The following is a 7,435-nucleotide window of genomic DNA, read 5'->3' as shown; positions in this document are numbered from 1 at the left end:
AATGTGCACCTTGAATATTATATACCCTTTTGGGATAGATTTCAAATAGCTCTGATATAGCAGGAACCACTAAATTATGAAATTGCTAAATTGGGAATTGTACTTCAACCCAGAACAAAAAATGTGCTTTGACGGGCACTAAATAACTTTCCCAGCTACAACAGGACAGCGGTAACGAGAGATTTAGAGGGATTTAAATTTGAGGCCTAGTATTTAGGCGCTGGGTGACAGGTATGGGTTTAGTGACAGAATTAGACTTGGAAATACACAGTAGCGGGTGTGTGTGAAGTTATTCTGAATGACCCAATGTGCACCTTCAATATTATATACCCTTTTAGGGATAGATTTCAAATAGCTCTGATATAGCAGGAACCACTAAATTATGAAATTGCTAAATTGGGAATTGTACTTCAACCCAGAACAAAAAATGTGCTTTGACGGACACTAAATATCTTGCCCAGCAACAACAGTACAGCGGTAACGAGAGATTTAGCGGGATATAAATTTGAGGCCTAGTATTTAGGCGCTGGGTCACCGGTATGGATTTAGTGACAGAATTAGACTTGGAAATGCACAGAAGCGTGTGTGTGAAGTTATTCTGAATGACCCTATGTGCACCTTCAATATTATATACCCTTTTAGGGATAGATTTCAAATAGCTCTGATATAGCAGAAACCACTAAATTATGAAATTGCTAAATTGGGAATTGTACTTCAACCCAGAACAAAAAATGTGCTTTGACGGACACTAAATATCTTGCCCAGCAACAACAGTACAGCGGTGGGTAACGAGAGATTTAGAGGGATTTAAATTTGAGGCCTAGTATTTAGGCGCTGGGTCACCGGTATGGATTTAGTGACAGAATTAGACTTGGAAATGCACAGAAGCGTGTGTGTGAAGTTATTCTGAATGACCCTATGTGCACCTTCAATATTATATACCCTTTTAGGGATAGATTTCAAATAGCTCTGATATAGCAGAAACCACTAAATTATGAAATTGCTAAATTGGGAATTGTACTTCAACCCAGAACAAAAAATGTGCTTTGACGGACACTAAATATCTTGCCCAGCAACAACAGTACAGCGGTGGGTAACGAGAGATTTAGAGGGATTTAAATTTGAGGCCTAGTATTTAGGCGCTGGGTCACCGGTATGGATTTAGTGACAGAATTAGACTTGGAAATGCACAGAAGCGGTGTGTGTGAAGTTATTCTGAATGACCCTATGTGCACCTTCAATATTATATACCCTTTTAGGGATAGATTTCAAATAGCTCTGATATAGCAGAAACCACTAAATTATGAAATTGCTAAATTGGGAATTGTACTTCAACCCAGAACAAAAAATGTGCTTTGACGGACACTAAATATCTTGCCCAGCAACAACAGTACAGCGGTGGGTAACGAGAGATTTAGAGGGATTTAAATTTGAGGCCTAGTATTTAGGCGCTGGGTCACCGGTATGGATTTAGTGACAGAATTAGACTTGGAAATGCACAGAAGCGTGTGTGTGAAGTTATTCTGAATGACCCTATGTGCACCTTCAATATTATATACCCTTTTAGGGATAGATTTCAAATAGCTCTGATATAGCAGAAACCACTAAATTATGAAATTGCTAAATTGGGAATTGTACTTCAACCCAGAACAAAAAATGTGCTTTGACGGACACTAAATATCTTGCCCAGCAACAACAGTACAGCGGTGGGTAACGAGAGATTTAGAGGGATTTAAATTTGAGGCCTAGTATTTAGGCGCTGGGTCACCGGTATGGATTTAGTGACAGAATTAGACTTGGAAATGCACAGAAGCGTGTGTGTGAAGTTATTCTGAATGACCCTATGTGCACCTTCAATATTATATACCCTTTTAGGGATAGATTTCAAATAGCTCTGATATAGCAGAAACCACTAAATTATGAAATTGCTAAATTGGGAATTGTACTTCAACCCAGAACAAAAAATGTGCTTTGACGGACACTAAATATCTTGCCCAGCAACAACAGTACAGCGGTGGGTAACGAGAGATTTAGAGGGATTTAAATTTGAGGCCTAGTATTTAGGCGCTGGGTCACCGGTATGGATTTAGTGACAGAATTAGACTTGGAAATGCACAGAAGCGTGTGTGTGAAGTTATTCTGAATGACCCTATGTGCACCTTCAATATTATATACCCTTTTAGGGATAGATTTCAAATAGCTCTGATATAGCAGAAACCACTAAATTATGAAATTGCTAAATTGGGAATTGTACTTCAACCCAGAACAAAAAATGTGCTTTGACGGACACTAAATATCTTGCCCAGCAACAACAGTACAGCGGTGGGTAACGAGAGATTTAGAGGGATTTAAATTTGAGGCCTAGTATTTAGGCGCTGGGTCACCGGTATGGATTTAGTGACAGAATTAGACTTGGAAATGCACAGAAGCGTGTGTGTGAAGTTATTCTGAATGACCCAATGTGCACCTTCAATATTATATACCCTTTTAGGGATAGATTTCAAATAGCTCTGATATAGCAGGAACCACTAAATTATGAAATTGCTAAATTGGGAATTGTACTTCAACCCAGAACAAAAAATGTGCTTTGACGGACACTAAATATCTTGCCCAGCAACAACAGTACAGCGGTAACGAGAGATTTAGAGGGATTTAAATTTGAGGCCTAGTATTTAGGCGCTGGGTGACAGGTATGGGTTTAGTGACAGAATTAGACTTGGAAATACACAGTAGCGGGTGTGTGTGAAGTTATTCTGAATGACCCAATGTGCACCTTCAATATTATATACCCTTTTAGGGATAGATTCCAAATAGCTCTGATATAGCAGGAACCACTAAATTATGAAATTGCTAAATTGGGAATTGTACTTCAACCCAGAACAAAAAATGTGCTTTGACGGACACTAAATATCTTGCCCAGCAACAACAGTACAGCGGTAACGAGAGATTTAGAGGGATTTAAATTTGAGGCCTAGTATTTAGGCGCTGGGTGACAGGTATGGGTTTAGTGACAGAATTAGACTTGGAAATACACAGTAGCGGGTGTGTGTGAAGTTATTCTGAATGACCCAATGTGCACCTTCAATATTATATACCCTTTTTGGGATAGATTTCAAATAGCTCTGATATAGCAGGAACCACTAAATTATGAAATTGCTAAATTGGGAATTGTATTTCAACCCAGAACAAGAAATGTGCTTGAACGGACACTAAATAACTCGCCCAGCTACAGCACTAGGGACAGATTTAGCTGGATATAAATTTGAGGCCTAGTATTTAGGCGCTGGGTGACCGGTATGGATTTAGTGACAGAATTAGACTGGGATATGGCCAAAAAATAAACAGACTATTGCTGGTTAAATGCACTTGGTGTGACAGCTTCACCCTGATGTAGGCTTTAGCCAAAAAACAACCACACCATTGAGGGTTAAATGCACTTGGTGACAGGCGCAGCTTGCCCCTGATTTTGTATATGGCCAAAAAATGAACAGACTATTGCTGGTTAAATGCACTTGGTGTGACAGCTTCACCCTGATGTAGGCTTTAGCCAAAAAACAACCACACCATTGAGGGTTAAATGCACTTGGTGACAGGCGCAGCTTGCCCCTGATTTTGTATATGGCCAAAAAATGAACAGACTATTGCTGGTTAAATGCACTTGGTGTCACAGCTTCACCCTGATGTAGGCTTTAGCCAAAAAACAACCACACCATTGAGGGTTAAATGCACTTGGTGACAGGCGCAGCTTGCCCCTGATTTTGTATATGGCCAAAAAATGAACAGACTATTGCTGGTTAAATGCACTTGGTGTGACAGCTTCACCCTGATGTAGGCTTTAGCCAAAAAACAACCACACCATTGAGGGTTAAATGCACTTGGTCGCAGCTTGTGCTGGCGCACCACAAGACACAAAATGGCCGCCGATCACCCCAGAAAAATGAGACTGACAAACGGTCTGTGCAGCCTAAAAACAGTGAGCAATTGAGGATCAGCAGCTCAATGATCCACAGCTGCAGATCGATCAGTTAATCAAGTCCTTTGGAGGAGTTAATCTGCCTAATCTCGCCCTACTGTCGCAGCCGCAACCTCTCCCTACGCTAATCAGAGCAGAGTGACGGGCGGCGCTATGTGACTCCAGCTTAAATAGAGGCTGGGTCACATGGTGCTCTGGCCAATCACAGCCATGCCAATAGTAGGCATGGCTGTGATGGCCTCTTGGGGCAAGTAGTATGACGCTTGTTGATTGGCTGCTTTGCAGCCTTTCAAAAAGCGCCAAGAAAGCGTCACAAAAGCGCCAAGAAAGCGACGAACACCGAACCCGAACCCGGACTTTTACGAAAATGTCCGGGTTCGGGTCCGTGTCACGGACACCCCAAAATTCGGTACGAACCCGAACTATACAGTTCGAGTTCGCTCATCCCTAGTCATTAACTAATTACTATAAAGCATGTAAAAGTCACAAGGGATAAGTTTCTGCATTCATTTTACGACCTCTATTCACCCAGTACCACATTATATACAGTGTAATAGTCAAAGTACTTATTGTCATGCCTCCATTCAAGAAACTAAATTGTGGTATAATTAGAAAAATCTGAATACAGTATCATTCTGTTTTAATTGTTGCATGATTAGAATGAATAGAGAATTGAGATTCTTTATCCCCCATCGGTGTCATGATATTTAGCATTACGAATAAGCAACATCTGACAGAGTATTTTTAGCAGGGATTTCAAAGATTACAGAATAGCCATAAAAGTCTTGAAGGTGCTTTAATCACATAATATCGTAACAGTCATGTGGCAAAAACTGTCATAAATTTCTTCACTTTTAAGCTTTTTTTTTTTTTGCATTCCCAGTAGAAGCCTAAATATAAATATAATGACAATGTCTCAAGGGAATACATAATTGCAATGCACAATGTATGCCATCCCTATTATAAATAGCACTCGGTTTATCAAGCAATACAGTGCCTTGCAAATGTATTCACCCCCGTTGACTTTTTTGTATTTTGTTACATTACAGCCTTAAGTTCAATGTTTTGTTAATCTGAATCTTATGTGATGGATCAGAACACAATAGTCTAAGTTGGTGAAGTAAAATGAGAAAAATATATAAATAAAACTATTGTTTAGAAATAGAAAACAGCAAATTGGCATGTGAGCATGTATTCACCCCCTTTGTTAGGAAGCCCATAAAAAGCTCTATTACCTTCAGAAGTCACATAATTAGTGAAATGATGTCCACCTGTGTGCAGTCTAAGTGTCACATGATCTGTCATTACATATACATACCTTTTTTGAAAGGCCCCAGATACGGCAACACCTAAGCAAGAGGCATCACTAACCAAACATTGCCATGAAGACCAAGGAACTCTCCAAACAAGTAAGGGACAATGTTGTTGAGAAGTACAAGTCAGGGTTAGGTTATGAAAAAATATCCAAATCTTTGATGATCCCCAGGAGCACCATTAAATCTATCATAACCAAATGGAAAGAACATGGCTCAACAGCAAACCTGCCAAAAGACGGCCGCCCACCAAAACTCACGGACCGGGCAAGGAGGGCATGAATCAGAGAGGCAGCACAGAGACCTAAGGTAACCCTGGAGGAGCTGCACAGTTCCACAGCAGAGACTGGAGTATCTGTACATAGGACGACAATAAGCAGTATGCTCCATAGAGTTGGGCTTTATGGAAGAGTGACCGGAAGAAAGCCATTACTTTCAGCTAAAAACAAAAAGGCATGTTGTTAATTTGCGAAAAGGCATGCGGGAGACTCCCAAAATGTATGCAGGAAGGTGCTCTGGTCGGATGAGACTAAAATAGAACTTTTCGGCCATCAAAGAAAACGCTATGTCTGGCGCAAACCCAACACATCACCCAAAGAACACCATCCCCACAGTGAAAGATGGTAGTAGCAGCATCATGCTGTGGGGATGGTTTTCAGCAGCCGGGACTGGGAAACTGGTCAGAGTTGAGGCAAAGATGGATGGTGCTAAATACAGGGATACTCTTGAGCAAAACCTGTACCACTCTGTGTGTGATTTGAGGCTAGGACAGAGGTTCACCTTCCAGCAGGACTATGACCCCAAACACACTGCTAATGCAACTCTTTAGTGGTTTAAGTGGAAACATGTAAATGTGTTGGAATGGCCTAGTCAAAGCCCAGATCTCAATCCAACAGAAAATCTGTGGTCAGACTTAAAGATTGCTTTTCACAAGCGCAAACATCCAACCTGAAGGAGCTGGAGCAGTTTTGCAAGGAGGAATGGGCAAAAATCCCAGTGGTAAGATGTGGCAAGCTCATAGAGACTTATCCAAAGCGACTTGGAGCTATGATTGCCGCAAAAGGTGGCTCTACAAAGTACTGATTTTAGGGGGGTGTGAATAGTTATGCACATTGACCTTTTCCTGTTATTTTCTACTATTTCTTGTTTGCTTCACAATAAATAAATAAAACGTCAAAGTTGTGGGCATGTTCTGTAAATTAAATTATGCAAATCCTCAAACAATTCATGTTAATTCCAGGTTGTGAGGCACTAAAATACGGAAAAAAAAAGTCAAAGGGGGTAAATACTTTTGCAAGCCACTGTACATAATAATATCCATCACCTCTGTCGATCAGTCGTGTTAACTTCTTACTGGCACCAGAGGAAAAGGAAAAAATTGAATGTGTGTTGTAAGGTCAAAATCAAGGGCCAAATCTGTAGAAATTTTTATTGTATTATACAAAGTGTGATTCCATATATTTATATTGAATCATTTTATTTGAATCACTGAAGAACTAGTTTTCTCACCACAGCCAAAGAAAACCAATCAAAAAAGAAAATATGGGTATTATATGGTGGTCTTGATTCCCCTTGTGCTGTTGGAGGATGGTCCAAATTTATGCAGAGGGGCACGGCTCTCGTATAGTTGGCGCATCTTCAAGCCATGCCATGCAACACACTTAAATCTACAGCAGCTGTAAATTTAAGTTTTTCTTCACGCCATGAAGAAACATAAATGTGGCAGGCTTATAACGCCAACCGCTTCCCACCCATGGCACGCCCCCATTTTTTGACACTTCTGAAAAGTGGGTAAAGGGAGAAATTTAGCAAATTTTGCTACACAAATGGTATGCGTAAAATGTGCTACCTGGTGTTGGATATGTTCTATGGGGGACATTTACTAACCTATTTTTGCCACTTCTGTGGCGTAAATAAGTTAGCAAATGTCCCCCCATAGAACGTATCCAACGATCCTTCTTAGGACTAGGAATCATTAACATTACTCATCTCACCTGACGTAGAACTTCGTGGCACTCTGCCAATAAGTGCTTGGAGTCGGATTCCCACCCCGTATATAACAATAAAGAGAACTCCAGCAGTTGTAATGCAGAAAGGTGAATCTTTATTGAAGTGCGGCATTTACATACAGTGATATTTCGGCCTGATG

The sequence above is a fragment of the Bufo gargarizans genome, chromosome 3 (genome assembly GCF_014858855.1).
Source record: "Bufo gargarizans isolate SCDJY-AF-19 chromosome 3, ASM1485885v1, whole genome shotgun sequence".
In the NCBI taxonomy this organism is placed as follows: domain Eukaryota; kingdom Metazoa; phylum Chordata; class Amphibia; order Anura; family Bufonidae; genus Bufo; species Bufo gargarizans.
This window is presented reverse-complemented; position numbering follows the sequence as displayed.